An 18,281-nucleotide genomic window follows, 5' to 3' on the forward strand; every position below is an offset into this window, starting at 1 on the left:
ATAAATAAATAAATAATAAACAGGGTTTATTTGTTTGAACAAAACCCTCATATTTATTATCACAGAGCTAAACTCAATCAATCTTTTTATATGAAAAAGACTCTGAGGAAGGCATAAATCACAGCTGTCTTGCAGAGGTAAACCTGTTTGTGTGTATGTGTGTAAATATAAACAGATGTGTATATGTATAAATATGTTTTTCAAAAACTTGATCATACTTTTCTGTGGCCTGCTTTTTTTTCTTGATATGTTATAAATATCTTTCAATTCGAACTAATAGACACCAATTTTACTAATTTAATGGCTACAGGATGGTATGGAGGTAGTTTACCTCATTTGATTTATCTTCTGTTGTTCGACATTTAGGCTTTTCGGGTTTGCTTGTACACAGATCTTTACATATTTACCTGGGATCTATTCATTCAACTGGGATGAATTTCTGCAGGTCATAGAGTTAAACCTTTAAATAAATATAAATATATATATCGACAATTTGCCCTCCAGAAAGGTGGTTTTATTTTGCATTGTCATGGGTAGTGTATGACAGTGTCAAATAACCCATCTAGTACAACTCAGGTTTTTCTTTATATGATAGTGTTACAGAACCTGGACTGGATCCTGGTGGAAGAACCAAGCAGCACTCAGAGACTTTGGAGGATCAGAGGTTTATTTAACACCGCGGGGCTCAGACGACATTGTTCTCCAAAGGTCTGAGCCCCGAGCTCAAGCAGGGAGGGGAATTTATGCCCTTCTGCTTCTGCATACCTGGTACTTTTGGCGCGCGGGAAACGGGATAGGAAAGAAGAACCTGGAAGGGCTTTGAGACAGGGACTGGAATTCCCTTGCTGATTTGGTGAGCCATCTTAAAGTACAGATTTTCCCTATCTATAGATGGAAAGAGGTATCTGGTTCCATTTGTATTCTTTGGTTACTAGTAAGGTTGAAAATGCTTTCATATGTTGAAAGATCCCTTCTCATTTTGTAAATTCCCAGATCACGTTCTTTGTCCACTCTTCTATAGTAAGGACATTGACTCTTTGTTATGTACATCTTCAGTCTTGCAAACGCTTTTCCCAGTCCGAATTTGGCTTTCAAACTTTCCCAGGGTGTTTCTTTTGTGTTTTTGTTTGTTTGTTTGTTTGTTTTTTCTGCATATTTTTGTGTGCTAGTTTTTAAAAAATAAATGTTAAAGTCAGTTTTGAATACCTTTCAAAAAATAAATCCATTTGGGAGACTTGGGAGACTGATATTTTGCCAATTTCTGCAAACAGTTTTTAAAATGTTCAGTGTAGACTCTGGACAATGGAAGCTCCTTTGGCCCCTCTGTCATTCACTGAATGCCTCCCTGTGACAAGTACTAAGCTAGCCGTTGTCATGGGGGCTACACCTGATCTCTGTCTTCAGATCTACACAGAACAAACTAGCAATACAACTCCTCACAGCCACGAGTAAACCCCAGAGGCTAGGACACCAGTAGCTCTGGAGTTGAGAGTCTGACAAACTGGTTGTTGAGAGGAACTTGGGGGAAGATGTGTGGTTGTTGGCGAGCCAGTTGGTTTGCTTCAGTGGCATGACTGGTTTAACTTGGGGATTTTGTAGATGAGTGTGCCACCTTCAATTACAACCTGTGTCTCCTTCAGGGTATGTATCTATTCTGATCCAGTAATGGATTCTCCCTTGGAGCAGAGTGTCGACTTGGTCTTCTGATCCTGGCCATCAGGACATTTTCTTAACTGAAACAAAAGCAATGACCTGATCTAAGGTACTTTACTAGGGAGAATGCCTGCCGATCTCTTAAGATTTCCATCAAAATCCAAGGTGTAAGCTGACCGCATCCTTTACAGGCGTGCGGATCAGCCAGCTGGCAAGTCCTGGCCACCACTCTTGCCAGGCAATCAGCCAACAGCACAGCACTCCGAGCAAGATTCATTCCCACTGCAACATTTATTCTTTTTTTTTTTTTTTTTTTTTTTTTGAGGTGTTAGCTGCATTCTGTTAATTGGGACCTTTTGCAATGTCTTTCAGGCACCTTTGAAGTGTCCGTTCTCCCATCAATCTGGTGAAAATTTATAGTCCTGTCACATGGGTTTCCAGCAAGAAATCTGTAAAAAGAGTGAAGGTGATTTTTTTTCCCCCTTTACCTAATTCAGTGTAGCAGAAATGAGGCAGGGGAACTGTCAGTCATTTCTAAGGATGCCAGTTTTCACTGCTTGACGATCTTAAATGTAAAATTTCAGCTATTTGATGATATGCCTGAGCGTAGCCCATCCCCCAAATCCAATGATAAGTGTTGAACAGCCGGTTTGGGGCCCTTTGCTTAGGCATGATAATTTAGGGAAATAGTTAGCTCATCAAAATTGGCTGGGTGCCCTGTTTTCATATTATCCAGACAGAAGTCACTGAACCACAACTTTGCTGCTTAGAAACAGGCAGTAAACGGGAGGGAGTGGGGAACTATGAATAGTTAGCCAGTTACCATATCCAACCACGAAGTGCACTTTACACTCAAGGATAAACTGACACATGTTAAGTTATGCCCACAGATATGTCTTCCAGAGCATTCTGAAGATCTGCTGGCTGAACTCTGGTCTTTTCCAGCCAGCTTATCTGAACCAAGACCAAGGACACCCAGAACCAGAGGTTCTTCGCATGTGAAAGAGAGTAGCAACCGATGGCTTCTAAGTTCTCAAGCTCCATGTTCTGAGGACTTGGTTGAAGAGCCATATTCATCATGTCTCCATTCAGGTAGACTCTGCTTTTAGAATGTCGTTCTTTAAAACAAGAACCATGCAATTCACAAAGCAATGACTATTTCTTGGTCTCCGCATGTGGTTCAGCAGAGCACCCCCTCTGTCTCACCTTAAGAAGTTCACATGCTCACAGTGGGTGAATAAAGGCAGGGCACAGCTATCCATCGGCTGAGATAAGAAAGGCGTAGAGGACTGTGGGGTTTGGAAAATCACAGGTGTCACTGTGTCCACTTCCTTTGTTCTCAGACTGACTCCATGCGAGCTGGCTGGAGACTGCAAGTGGGTTTCATGGAGCAGCGGCATTTGCTGAGAACCTTGCACAAACGTGAGATTTCCAAGAGATGAAACTGAGGGAATTCTAGGCAGAGAGAATAGAATAAACACAGATGCAGACACAAGGAAGTTCGGACAATATTTAAAGAATTCCTGAACTCAAACACCTAGAGACAACAAATCCAATTTGTTTGCAATCCAGGTTAAGGTATTAATTTATCTTTTCCGCAAATATTTATTGACTACCCACTGCATAGGACATACCACACTTGGCGCTCTAAGACATCCAAAGATGACTCAGGAAGTTCAAATATAGTTTTGAGCTAGGATTTTAAATAATAAAAGAAATATACCCATACTTTGTATAAAATATGGAAGACAGAAGAGGACAAAGAGCTAAATTAAAAATCACCTATCTTATTTAAGTTTATAGACTTTGAAAGTAATGTCTCATCTAGCACACAGAAGCAAAGATATAAATTTGGATGAATACAGAAGCAATCACTGATTAGCTCAAAGCAACATTTAAATTGATCTTTCCAGTGAAAAGGCATTAGAAAAAGCAATCTAAAGAACACCTGTTTAGACGCACTAGAATCAACAATTAGGTTCTTCAGGGAATGAGGAGTTTTCAGCCGCCTTTACTCTGACGAGAAGCAATAGAGCTTAGCATTTTTATTACTGTAATCAAGAACATTTAAGGGGGCCAGAGGAAAATATTCACACCCACCTCTTAATCGTGAAGAGGAGGCAAGTCCCTTAAGCCACTCACTTAATTAAGCACAGACTGGGGTTGGGGGAGGGGATCCTCTGTAGGATTCTCTGTGTGACTCTTCCTCAGAATCTGGGCTCTAGACTTTAGAGTAAAAGAAAAAAAAAAAAAAAATACAACATTTCCCCTTCCGGACCCAAGGAGACCCAGGCATTGAATGTGACTGGCGGAGAGGTGGACAAGGCCAGCTAAGTGCCTCCATATGGCCTGGTGGGGGGGGGGGGTGCCATGACTCCAGGGAGCGGCATGACTCCAGGGAGCGGCATTCGCAGACCATGATGGTGGGCGCATCTAGTGAGAAAGCGTGGCTTTACTCCTTCCTGATCCCTCTTCCAATGCCTTCCTAATGGGAACTGTAATAGTAACAACAGCTAGCTAGCATCTATTTAGCAGTATGTGCCAAATTCCATGCATTTTCCATGCAAAATCCCATTGAATCCTTGCAACCACTCCATGAGCAGGTTTTGTAGACACTAGAGTGATCACCCAATAAATGTATTATCCCAGCTGGGGCATGTTTTGAGAACAAAAGGAGGTGCTGTTCCTACAGATAGAGCGACCACAGATGTAAACCAGGACTGACCCGGGTGAAACAGAGCCTGTGGTCCCCCTGCAGACAAGGCTGATCAAGTGCAGAGTCAAGGCCAAGGATACTTGGCAGTGTTAACCTCAGAATGTTCCCACCGAACAGCTTTCATCTTTGTGCCAGGCCTTCCTGAGCTTCAGTGTTTTTATCTGTAAAATGGGGGTGATAAAACGACTCCATACTGTTATGGAAGGATTTAACCAGGGTGAAGTACCTACATTTTGGATAAGAACTCAAAGCACAAACCACTAGAAACCTCAGGTCCCTCTCTAGTCCCCCGGGAGAGTCCAAGCCTCTGTGTCAGCTCAGGCAGGGCCTATCCCTTCTTTGGCCCTCAGCTGGTTCATGCAGGTAAGAATGGGGTTGGGTTGAGGGCAAAACACCCCTTTCCACTCGGACATTCCTTCGTTCTCTGAGTCCTCTGGAGTTCCTCTATGCTCACCCACATGCGGTGAGAGGAATGCCCCCCTCTCTTCTGCTTTTAGTTCAGAGAACTGAGTCCTTTTGCTTATGCTTACTCTCATTCTTTAGTACTTTCCCTAGGTGGTGGAAATGGTGAACCTGGAAGACCTTTCTCTCCACTCTTCTTTCCACTACCTTCTGCTTGGGCCAGAGCTCATGCTGTGGCTCCCTTTTGTGTCAGAAACACCAGGGAACAAGCTGGCAGGCTGGTCAGGGAATCCCATTGGATCACACTGATGACCTTGCCCTTTCTTGGAGCCACAAAATATCTGTATGAGAAAAAATAGGCTACAAATTGCATTCGAGGTTCACATTTTCAAATACCAATGTTTGGACTATTTTTTCTAAGAACAAACACTGGAATTTCATTGAGAATGAAGCACAGAAATGGATCAAAGGTGGTGGGCAGTGGAAGGAAGAGGTTCTTCGCAACCACCACAAACCCTCAGGGCAGGGTGGCCTCCAGAAGAGGCAAGGACACTGGGGCATGACTTGTCCTTTCCTCCCGCCCGCCCTCTCTCTCTTCCATACCTTAAAGATATGGAGCACCAACCATGTTACTCTCAGGAGATGTGCTAGGCTCTGAGAGTTGGAGTCATTGAAAAATAGACATGGTCTCTCCCTTCATAGAGCTTCCACTCTCAGGAGGAGAGATAGGTAAATCTAATTACCACATGAAAATGTGTCAGAGAGGGTCCCTGAGAAGCACTATGGAGGAGAAAAACGTGGGCCTCTAGTGAGGTCTGACCCAGTTAAGAAGGCCGGGCCGGGCAAGGTCTCCCTGAGGAAGTGGGGAGGCTCCCGCGGAGACGGGAAGGATGAGTCGGCATTCCGGGCAGAGGAAGCAGCTTGTGCAGAGGCCCTGAGGTGAGAGGAAGCTGCAAGGGTTTGAAGAACTGAAAGAAGGTCAGAGTGTCTGGAGCTCTGAGAACAGGGGGATGGGGTACAGGATGGGGCTGGAGAGGGACAAAGGGTCTGTAGGCCTCTTTCAGCATTTAGGATTTCCCTACAAGCCATGGGGAATTTCTCCAAGTGTTTTCAGCAGTAAGTTGAAGGGTCAGAGTTTATTTGAAGATGATTGCTCCAGGTTGAAATGAGTCAAGAAAGGAAGCGAGGGAATAAGGAAATAAGGAATCATGGTAGCTAATGTTTATGGAACATGTTTTACTACGGACCAAGTATTGGTCTATGAACGTTATACACAGCTCATCTAATCCTCACACAGCTCTATGGGCCAGATGCTACTATCCCCACTTTTCACAGAAGAGGAGATTAAGACACAGAAAAATTGGGCTGGCATTGGTTAGCTAGAAAGTCCCGGAACCAGGCTGTGACCAGGCGGTCCATCTCCAGATCCCATGGCTCAGCACTCAGTTCCGACAGCACAGACACTCCTTCCTGTCCTGAGGCCAGGCTGGAGGCCAGGCAGTAGCAGAGGGCTTGTACCTGGCTAGTGGCTGTGGACGAACAGGCCCTACAGCTATTAAGTGGCAAGAACTGAAAAGACTCAGGCGGGTGTTTGAAGTGAAGAGAATCCCAGCTTTATGTGTGGGTAAGGTGAGAAGGGTTCCAGCAGAGGGGGCTCCTGAGGGGCCCGATTGGAGGTGGGGAGCTTGGGCGGATTGTGGGGCCCTCCTTACAGTTCTGGAAACCCAGTGTGAGCATTCATGATCTCTTGCCTTCTTTTCCTCTTATTAAGAATTCCGTGTGGTCTGTTAAGACTGAACTACTTTGGTTCTCTTTTAAAAGCTAGGCCTCCACCATTTCCTTCCTTTCCACCATTTTCCTTCATTTATTCCACCTGGTATTTAAATTCTTTCAGTTGCTAAAAGGTTTGCTTTCACTCAGACTGCATTCCTAGAAATTCTTTCTGAATTTTGCTTGGAATCCTATGCTCCTTGATTCCATCCCCCCTTCTCAGAATTAATCTGAGCAAACAGGCATGTCTTCTAGCTTCCAGACACTTTGTCTTCTGCCAAAGATTGACACTCCTAATTCTGACACTGGTCATCTTTGAGCCTCTGAACGTGTACACTGTCTTATCTCAACAGTGCACTTCGGGTATCTTTCTGTTAAAATTTAAGCAATACGATCTGTTCTTATGTACAGCTGCCACTAAACTACATTTTTAAATACACAGTTCCTACTCTCTTGCCTCAAGATTATTTTTGGAAAACTTGCTAAAACACAATCTTCTCACAGATTTTTAGTTCAGACTACTGGACTACACAAACCAACTTGGCAGAGCTGTTCTCTGATACACATATGTGCATTTACACACACACACACACACAGAGTTTTTAAAAGAAAGATGAGGGGATGCAGTATGGCAAAATTACCATAAATTCTGAAATCTATCACCAGACAACAGTTCTAACAAATTAGTTAGAATTACAATTCTAACTCTGTAGGGTACCTCTGGCTAAACTCTCTCGCCCCTAATGATTCCACAAAAGCAGCAAAACTCTATTTAGGGTTCTTTGTTAAAATGCTTTGGGAAGTGGGGGTTGATCACGCATTCAACTGTTCCTGCAATGGTTCCTGGGCACTTACTAGTACCAGAGACTGTGGTAGGGGTCATAGTGATACACTGCGGGTGTGTGTGTGTGTGTGTGTGTGTGTGTGTGTGATAAATTCCATCTTAAATTTCAATCTTATTGGAAGAATTGGACTAAAGAAACAATCAAATTTGGAGTTCCTGGAGGAAGAGAGCTGTAAGCCAAGACCTGAAGGATGAGTAGAAGTTATCCCACAGAAGAGAACAAGGAAAGAGGCAGAGGGAATGCCATAGTCAAAGACTCAGAGTAAGCAAGAATGGTGGGTTTTAAAAAACTATGAAGTCCAATAGGGCTGGGTCTTAGAAGGCAAGAGCGGGGTTGGTGAATGAGACCAGGTCCCAAAGGGTCTTGTAATCATGTTAAGGAATCTGGAATTTAGCATGAGGGTAGGGGGAAACCCTTGAAAGTGTTACAGCAGGGAGTGTGGAGAATCGAATGAGGAGAAGATGTAATGACCCAGAGAAAATGGTGGCTTTAAGTGGGATAGTAGCTGAGGGGAAGATTCGAAGGATAACTGCAAGGTTGGCCATAGGGAAGCAGGGGAGGGGTAAGGTGACAGGTCAACTCCCAAGTCTGTAGCTTGGCCAAGTGCATGGACGACAGAGTTGTCCAGTGAGAGAGAGAGCTCAGGGTAGGGGAAGGGATGGGGGTATGGGGTGGTATCAGACAGGTTTCTACCTGCAAGTCAGTTACTTCATTAGCTAGTTAGCTATTGAGGGATCTAGACTAGATATAGAGACATGGTAACTGAAGCTAGCTGAAGGAGCAGATGAGAATGTTCAAGAAGAGGTGTCCAGTGATTTCAGCAACATGAAAGTCACTGTGATTTTGGAGGGGCAAGTTCAAGGAGGGTGGTAGAGACAGAAGGCAGACTGCAGAGCAAACATAGGGAGAGGAGCTGGTAATAGAGGCAGGGTAGACACCTCTTTCAAGAAGTTTAATGAAAAAGAGGAAAAGAGGGTCTGGGGCAGCTGCTGGGTGGTAGTTTTAGATCTGGGAGACTTTGGCTAATTTAAATATCAATGCTAAAAATTCAGGAGGGACAAGGGGCTGAGAGCTCAACAAAGAGAGGCAAAGTCCTAGGGGATGCTGGGGACGGCATCCAGAGACTGGGGAAGGTAAAGAAAGTAGAAAGGCAAGTGTGGGAGAGGAAAGAGCACAGGCTTGGTTGTGGGGATGGGTTGAAGATGTTCTCACTGAGGTTTCTATTTCTCTGTTAGTACAAGGCAAGAATATCTGTTAAGAATGAACTTACTCTTTTCCTCACAGTTAAAAAAATCCAGAGTAAAACAGGATTTCATTTTTTTTACCTATCAGATTGGCCAAAATAAAAATATTCACTAAATCCACCCCACTATGAAGGATACCTTCTTTAGTCTATTTCTTTTGCCCATGGGAGAGTGTCTACTAGGGAAAATGTGTAGCTGTGAACTTGCACTCTCTTCACGTCCCAGACGATTCATTTTACTACTGATTAAGGTGAATGGCCACAGGGTCCTAGACGAAGCCTTACTTCTGGGTGTGTCTGCAAGGGTGTTGCCACATGAGATTAGCATTGGAATTGGTAGGCTAAGTAATGTAGATTGTCTTCCCCAATTTGAGTGGTCATCATCTAATACCGTGAGGGCCTAAATAGAACAAAACTCGCAGAGGAAGGAGGAACTCGCCTGCGGGTTTGTATTGCCTCACTGCCAGAGCTGACGTGTGTCATCTTCTCCCGTCCCGGGACTGAGATTTACACCATCAGCCACTCCCCCACATTCTCCCCCAGGTTCTCAGGCCTTCATATTTGGCTGAATTACGCCACTGGATTTCCTGTGTCTCCAGCTTAGACAACATATCTCAAGACTTCTCAGTCTCCATAATCACGCAACGAATTCCTCATAATAAATCTATTTGTCTATATAGATCCTATTGTTCTGTTTCTTTGGAGAACGCTGACTAATGTAATGTCCTTGCCTATTTTTCTACCAGGTAGTTGGTCTTTTCCCTATTGATTTTTAAGAATGGAGAAGATTTGAAGTAGGCTTCACAGAAGAGAGAAAAGAGCTGAGGAGGGTTGGTGTGCAGGGCAGCCGCCAGGCTCCTCCCACGCTGCTTCCGGAGCTGAGTACAGAGCTCTGCAGGCCTCCTCCAATTGAATAGATTTTCACTGAACTGCCTGTTTGCAGCCCTGGCCTGTAATGTCTTTCTCCTACAGGTTTACAATTCCCTGAGGCCATTGCTGACCAACAGGCCTTCGGTCAGAGTAGGAAGGAAGGAAGGCCCTATTCTTTGAGTTCCCTGTGGGAAGGTGGGAGAAGCTTGGAAAGCCTGAATAAGCTCCAGGAATGGACTTAGGGGCCTCCTTGCTGGATCTTGGGTTTTACTCTGGGAACCAGTTTCTCCTACTTGATCTAAAGTCCAGACTCCGAATGAGCCAACCCGTGTCAGCTCTGCTGGACACTGTCCTTCTGGACACCACTCTTGATGCTGCCTACCCCTAACTGGGTGCCTTCATAGGTCCAGTGATAGCGGCTTTCTTTGTGCACACATAGTCCTGGGCCCGAGGCTCACACAGCAGAGGACTGGGGAGGCTGAGGATGGAGGGTGGGTGGGACCAGCTTCCTCAGCTGGTAGCTGTCTCCCCCCCACCCTTTTGCATTTTTCAGAGTTCCACAGATGGGAGTTCAGAGCCTGGGGAGTGCAGAGGGGCCAAGTTATGGAAAAGGAAATGGAAGACCTAGCAAATCCCCTTTCCTGGCGCCGAACTTCGAGCTTCCGGCTACTCATGAAACCTCAAAGTTGTGTGCATTGTTTTGTAAGGTGTCATCACAACATTCAAATCATGCAGCTAAAAATGGCCTAAGTAATAAAAGGATAAAAACACATTTCAATAATTTATTAGCACATGGGATGTGCCAGGTGCTGTGCTAAAAGGCTTTACATACATTGGCCCTTAAACAACCCTGCAAGAGACTGACCATTACTATCCCCATTTTACAGATGACAAAAGTGAGGCTTAGGGCTGCTAAATGAATCTCCCTAAATCACACGACAAGTAAGTGGCAAAACAGGCATTTGAACTTGGCGCTAACATGGAAACTCGTAAGCCCAGCATTAGGCTCCAGCATCGGAAGTCCTGCTGGTGCCCCATCAGTGCAGCTGTGGCCGGGGAGGCCCCGACTGACTGGCAAGTATTTGACGTTGTTCAGATTCTGGTTTTCCTGAGTCCTACCTAAGAGTTCTGCCCCAGGAAACTCGGACCCATCCCAGGGTTTCACAAACAGACCCACCTTATTAAACAGACACTTTTCCTGAGCCACCTGAGTGAGCCTCTCTTGTCTGGTGACCAGATGAAGGATGTGCCCTGGGTGGACGATGGCTCCACCCACTGCAATAATTATGAAAAGGGACATTCACATCTTGGTTCCTAATATTCAAATGCATTGGAAAGGCTAGCATTTTTCAGCTAAACTTTCATAGCCATTGCTTTTAGATTCCACTTCTTTAATTAAAAATAATTTCTTGCCCCCACCTCCTATCTAACCCTTTTGCTTGTGAGTGGAGGTTTGTTGTTGTTTTTTTAAAGATTTTATTTATTTATTTGACAGGCAGAGATTACAAGTAGGCAGAGAGGGAGGTGGGGGTGGGGGTGGGGAAGCAGGCTCCCTGCTGAGCAGAGAGACCGATCCGGGGATCCATCCCAGGACCCTGGGATCATGACCTGAGCCAAAGGCAGAGGCTTTATTTTATTTTATTTTAATTTTTTTAAACATTTTATTTATTTGACAGATAGAGATCACAAGTAGGCAGAGAGGCAGGCAGAGAGAGGAAAAAGCAGGCTCCCCGCTGAGCAGAGAGCCCAATGTGGGGCTCAATTCCAGGACCCTGAGATCATGACCTGAGCCGAAAGCAGAGGCTTAACCCACTGAGCTACCCAGGCACCCTGTGAGTGGAGGTTTAAGCTTGGAATCCCAGCATTCATGGGGCTTTGACTTCGAGCTAACAGATGCTGGAGTGCAGACCCGTTTCTAGAATCCAGAGGGGCGTGTTATTTTCTTTTTTGACCCTCTTGATGGCTGAAGGTACTAACCATGTCACTATGTAGCAACTGAAAAGGAAATTGAGAACAAAGAAAAAAAAAATGACCCACCCCTCAACCCACTGTTTAAAAGGACAAGCATTTGGGGCGCCTGGGTGGCTCAGTGGGTTAAGCTGCTGCCTTCGGCTCGGGTCATGATCTCAGGGTCCTGGGATCGAGTCCCATATCGGGCTCTCTGCTCGGCGGGGAGACTGCTTCCCTCTCTCTCTGCCTGCCTCTCCATCTACTTGTGATTTCTCTCTGTCAAATAAATAAATAAAATCTTTAAAATAAAAAAAAATAAAAGGATAAGCATTCGAAACAGGTGGACTGTGGAATTTTTTTTTTTTAATTTATTTATTTGACAGACAGAGATCACAAGTAGGCAGAGAGGCAGGCAGAGAGAGAGGAGGAAGCAGGCTCTCCCCTGAGCAGAGAACCCGATGTGGGGCTCGATCCCAGGACCCCGGGATCATGACCTGAGCCGAAGGCAGAGGCTTTAACCCACTGAGCCACCCAGGCGCCCCTGGACTGTGGAATTTTTAAAAAACCTTTTACTTCATAAATCTTGTTAATGAGAGGTCTCACTGAAACTTTTTTTATTGTTTAGGTTGATGCTGATCTGAAAGGATCACCTTTCTTCGTAATACGCACTACTGTAACGGACATTTATGAAGACTGAACCGCACAGAAAGGAGAAGATGCTCCTACTGGCAAATTATTCTAGTCGGTTAACTCCTCCAAAAGATTGACAATTTTGTTAAACTGTTCCAATATCTGCTTCCCCTTTGTCTCAAGAACCCAACATTTAGAAAATTCTTAAGCTACAAGTACTGCATGCTTTCCAAAATGCTAAAAATGCCAAAATAGTACTTTGATTTTCAATGCTCTCTCTCCACTGCAAGTCCCAACTCATTATTATAAATGTCCTCAGGGTGGGGAGAAATGAAGGTTTTTTTCCACGGGTAGAGGAGGTGACTCCAATCATAATTTTTGGTTACTAATAAAGAAAGTGCAGCCAACTGAAATGGCCCAAAATAAATTGTTGTTTAAACTAGCATTTTTAAAATTGGTATAGTTGGAATCTCAAAGGCTTAGAACTAATTTACAAAGGGTAAGTCACAGAGGAAGCTCAAAGAGGCCTCACCTTCCAGGCTGGCATCAAGGAGCACAGCTTGTCTTTCCCCTGGTGGGTCCCTCTTTGAGCAGGACAACAGGGACTGCCTGTGTGGGGCTTCCAAGCTTGAGGAATATACTTCGTAAAGTCCTTTATTACTTTCTGGTTTTCTTTTCTCTTTCAAGGGGGGGGGGTAGGTATACAGGGGCAAATGAGGAAGGGGAGGGGCAGAATGGAAAATATATTGCCAAGTTAGAGAGACTTGATGGCATAATATCCCAATGGATGTGAACTAAATTTAATTAGCAACTGTACCCAAAGAAGGTTACTGCAAGAGGAAAATTCCAATTTGCGGAGTGCCAGGACTACGGAGGTCAGTAGCAACTCCTCTCAAGTTCTAAGAGCTGTTCCTCTGGTTCTCTCCCCTTCCCCTCTGCCCCAACCTATTCTTATTCTTAGGCTGCACTGTGATAATGATGTAAAAGAAAGCTATGTCTAAAGAACACGTCCTCCCCAGGAAAGGCATTACCTTGTCTGTGATAGAGGAGCTAAGAGTGTCTTTGGAGATATGGCCAAGTACGAATCTCAGCTCTTCTAGGTACAGGCTGTGTGATACAGTCATAGTACTTAACCTCTCTGTGTTTTAGAATGCTCATCTGTGAAGTAAGGACAATGGAACCTACTGTGTATATTTTTGAGTGTGACTGTGAAAAAGTACATAAATGCAAGCCTTTGGAGTCACACTGCCCAGATTCTCATTTTTCCCTGATCATATTCCCACTGTGTGTTCTCATATAATAACTAACTTATATGTGTCTTCTATAAACATTTCTTCATAAGGTCTTTTAAAAATTAAATGAGGCGTGCCTGGGTGACTCAGTGGGTTAAAGCTTCTGCCTTCGGCTTGGATCATGATCCCAGGGTCCTGGGACTGAGCCCCTTTTGGGCTCTCTGCTTAGCAGGGAGCCTGCTCCGCCACCCCTGCCTGCTTCTCTGCCCACTTGTGATCTCTCTCTGTCAAGTAAATAAATAAAATCTTTTAAAAAAATTAAATGAGATGTTGGTATGCCCCTTTGCAGATAAGTACCTGGCACAGAGTAAAATGCTTAATAAATATTAGCATTATTATTATTATTATTAAATAACATGTGTAAAGTGCCCAAGATTTAGCCAGGAAGGTATGTTCTATAAATGGTTAATTATACTTACTAGTTCAGGGGCACCTGGCTGGCCCACTCAGTAGAGTAGATCTCGGGGTCATGAGTTCTCACCATGTCAGCTGTAGAGATTACTAAAAAAAAATAAATAAACTTAAATTATACCTTCTAGTTCAAAAGCTATAACTGGTACATTTTGATACATCCTCAGTTATTCAAGCTAAATACACAGGAACATCTTTCTGTACTTTTTAAACGTTGTATTGAAGTATGTAACATGCATACGGTAAAAGTGCAGACATCTCAAATATAAATTTAATTATGTAAACCCATGACTTTAAAAGCAAGAAATTTCTCTGCTGAGTCTGTCAATTAGAAGAAAGATTCCTTGGGGACGCCTGGATGGCTCAGTTGGTTAAGCAGCTGCCTTCGGCTCAGGTCATGATCCCAGCGTCCTGGGATCGAGTCCCACATCAGGCTCCTTGCTCAGCAGGGAGCCTGCTTCTCCCTCTGCCTCTGCCTGCCATTTTGTCTGCCTGTGCTCGCTCTCTCCCCCTCTCTCTCTCTGATAAATAAATAAAATTTAAAAAAAAAAGAAATATTCCTTTATCTAATTAAAATGACAATTTTAATCAGAGAGAGAAAACCAGAAATGCAACACAGAAAAAAAAAAAATATATATATATATATATATACCAACAAACAGCACACATTTCATTCACATAATTACCCACCATCCTCACTCATATTTACAGATTCCTTGGATTCACTGGAACACTGGCAGTTGCCAAGCAGAGGTGACCATTTCTGAAAACTGCCTATGAGTTTGACCTTTAGGGCACCTGGCTTAGAACCTTAAAAAAAAATTTTTTTAATTGATTATATCTTGCAGGAAGTTCAACAACTTCTCTTGAAAAACTGACAGATAGATGTTTTGCAGCTGAGTGAAGCAGAAACACCAATACTCCCTGGCTCTGAAAATTCTTTATTCTGAAAGAGCTGTCTGCATTTACCCATCACAAGCAAATGACAATTGCTTTTAGAGACTCCTATACCTAGCAGTTGATGTGTTTATTTTGACAGTGATTCTAAAGCTCATTCTGATTTCCAAAACATTCAAACGTGAAAAAGCAAGTGTCTTAAAATTGAGGAAACATCATTTTGATACTTTGCGACATACATTTCACCAACAGCAATATAGGTTTTCTATGTGTGAAAAACAAAAATAAAACTGTACCAGACACTGTGATTAGTACTCCACTTGGCTTCATATTTTGGGAGCTAAGTTGTACTAGGAGCGGGAGATTCAAAGGGACAAGTTCCGAGTATTTTCTCAAGGCAATTTATCTTTCATATTAATCATCATCATCTCTAAAGCACTATGCTATGTACATGATCTCCCCTAGTCTTTACAAAAGTTCTGTCCATTTAGTATTTTTATTTTTATTCAGACACAATGAAACTGGGGCTGAAGGAGATCACTGTTTAAGCTAACTCATCTAGATGGAAGATCATGAATTTGACTCCAATGCTTAGACCCCTTCAAGTCCACACAAGCTTCTGCAGTCGTAAGCTGTTATGTACATTTAGTGTACTCAGAATACCAAAAATGATTCCAAAGATCTTTTGGGGATAGGAGGCATAGAAAGAGGGTAAGTATTTATATCCGTGTGTGTGTGTGTGTGTGTGTGTGTGTGTGTGTGTGTGTGTGTGTGTATACACACAAACACAACATTTCACTGGGGAATTTCCTTTCACTGAAGCCACATAAAACATAAAAACCTCACTGCTGTACACAGCTGGACAGAAGAAGGTCAGACTGAATTAGTTAAAAGTATGAATTGTAAGTTCATTTTAAATAACACAGATTTTCGTAATACCATATGAATTTCAAAATGGGTTCCACCCATTGTCTTATTTCACGTTCCTAAGAAGCCCCTGAACTAGGCAGACATGATATTATCAGCTTCATGTTACAGGCAAGAAAAACAAGGCCTGGAAGAAGCTAGGTGCCTTGCCTATGGTCACAGAGCTATTCAGTGATAAACCCATAGCTCCCTCCTCTACAGGGTGACCTAACAAATTCCTTTGAATTACCAGATAATTATTGGATAAGGATGATATGTATTCTTATATTAATTATTCATATATGAGATTGCCTGAAGTGCTCTAAGATGTATTTCAAACATTCCCCTTGTAAGCTCATTTACATCACTCTTCTGTACTACTTAGGAAGACAGAGTTTGCTAAATGAAGGAAAATTTCTGCCCAGATCCCAATCAAGTTATTATAAATTCCAAATTAATAGGGTCTAAATAAATAAGAGCTTATTATGGGGCTAAAAGCTAATAATGTTATTTGTTTCTGATATCTTTTCTCATTTGCTTCAGTTCCAATTGGAGTATTTTATCTACTGCCTACTTTCTTCTGTTTCCTCATTAGAGAAATAGGGCAAGGGAGGCACACGAGGTAAGAGTCACTCGTATACGAATAAAATTAATAACCTAAAATTATAGAAGGAGGCGAAGAAACATCTTTTTGGTAATTTATCATAATGTTTAGTAACAGCAGTTCGCAGTAATGCAATAACTGATCTTCACTTCTCCTGAGTATGTGTTGCGTTTATCTGTTTATGCTTTACTTACACTTTTTCATTACTCCAGTTGTTAAATTATTTAAACTTAGAAGACAACTTTTAACTTATTAACAGTAAGGCAGTCTTTTGAAATGAGAGTCATGCAAATAATTATTTCATTTTTTTATCCAGATTTTTGGGAACCAAGTTTTTGGTTTTTTTTTTTTTTAAGATTTTATTTATTTGAGAGAGAGAGAGCACACAAGCAGGAGAGAGGCTGGCAGAAAGGCAGTTAGAGAAGCAGACTCCCTGCTGAGCAGGGAGCCCAATGCAGTGCCCTATCCCAGGACTCTAGGATCATGACCTAAGTAGAAGGCAAAGCTTAAGCAACTGAGCCACCCAGGTTCCCCAGGAACCAAGATATTTTTTGTCGCTTACCCTGGGATTTATAGGCACTAAAAAGCTCAAGATCTTTTACCACCCGGGACAGGGAACTCAGCTTGAAGGACTGTGAGAACTTATCTCTCTAAAATAAACTTTATATAAAAGTCATCTGGGTAGAAATGTGGTTTTCCTCGTGCTGGATTTCCTCACACTTCTGAAGGAGTCCTGAGGGATTTAGATGAGTGAGAGACAGACTGATAGCATGAAAGGCCCGGTGCTCTTAGAGCTATTTCTTCCGTGATTAAAAAATAATGAATTTTTGTTTGCTAGGTGCAAGGAATAAACACTCCTGGATTCCCTCTGTTCTGTCGTTCTCCCTCTGGTCTACAAACACGCCACAAAAGCTTCTCTGTTCCTTCCCTCAATTGCATTTCTCATTCAGACGTCCTTCCTGTTTGGGACTCTATTTCTTACTTCCATTTGGTTCTTTCCTTTCCTGCGTGGGCTTCTAAGTTTGTTTGTGTTCAGGTTTCTCACATTTTTTCTATTTTTGAATTGTTTCTCTCTGCAGGACTATCTCTACGTCTCACTTCTTTATCACATTGCTCCCTTTTTTGTATCAGGTATTATTCATCGTCTTTGTTTCTATTTATTTCTCTTTTTCTAGCTCTGATTTCCTTATCTCTACACCCCTTGTTTCCTCTCCTTGATTCTCCTGTTCCCATCTCGATGCCCTTTGACCAAACACCCCTTCCCTATCCCCGACTTAAAGCCACAAAAGAAGTGTTCCATCTAGCCTGGAAGAGAAAGGACAGAATAGCAAGAGAATAGAAAGATGGTGGACGGAACCTGGGAAGGGCAAGTTTCGTCATACTAATGACTTCCCCATCCTCCCAGGGTCCCTGGGGCAGTCTCCTCCACTGCCTGCAAGTGTTGCGGCTAGAGACTGAGGCAACACAAAGGGAAGGAAGCAGGAGGAAGTCAAGGTGAGTGTGGAGGCAGCGACAACGGACAAACACGAAGCTGTTCCTTAAATACCAGCCAGGTCAGCATTCATCTGAGACGCTACGAAACAGGAGTACGTTTCAAGTCTGGAGCCTCTCAGATCAGCTTCCCGGCAAGCTAGAACCCAGCCTCTCTAAAACCAAAAACCAAGGTCACTATAATCAGATACAGAAGGCAAGTATAATCAGTTTCCACTTGACCCTAAATTACTTTAAAACCACCTCTGGCGGGGAGCTAATGCCCCCCTCCAGAATACACATCTCCCTTCTGGAGACTTGGCTGTGACCCAGCCCCACTCTTGACTTTTTAAAAATTTTTATTTAAAAAATATTTCCAGATACGTTTATAATTATATCACACGTTTTAGAACTGCCTTGCAGCCCCTCAGTTGTACAGCAGAGGAAAAATCCGTGACAGTCACCGCTGCGGGAAGTTTGCTTCTCTCTTACCCTTCAGGAAATAGAAGAAGAAGAAAAAAAGGAAACATAATTTAAGTTTTTAAAAGCCCGACGAACAACAAGCTCTCAGAAAAACAATGTCACCAGCACAGTAGCAGTAGTGAGACGACCAAATGTACAA

The 18,281-nt window shown here is 43.1% G+C and overlaps 1 protein-coding gene across 2 annotated transcripts in view; it reads right to left on the reverse strand.

Moving 5' to 3' along the window:
- Nucleotides 1-657: 657 nt before the first annotated feature.
- The window catches only part of NDUFAF2 (NADH:ubiquinone oxidoreductase complex assembly factor 2), a 357,071-nt gene continuing 339,447 nt past the window's right edge, over nucleotides 658-18,281 (reverse strand). For both annotated transcript variants that reach the window (XR_014310371.1, XR_014310372.1), the window contains 2 exons: nucleotides 13,791-13,872; nucleotides 658-3,108 (listed from right to left, as the gene is read on the reverse strand). The gene's annotated coding sequence lies outside the window, so the exon portion shown is untranslated. The remainder of the gene's footprint in view (nucleotides 3,109-13,790; nucleotides 13,873-18,281) is intronic.

The sequence above is a fragment of the Mustela nivalis genome, assembly GCF_964662115.1.
Source record: "Mustela nivalis genome assembly, chromosome: 3".
Lineage (NCBI taxonomy): Eukaryota > Metazoa > Chordata > Mammalia > Carnivora > Mustelidae > Mustela > Mustela nivalis.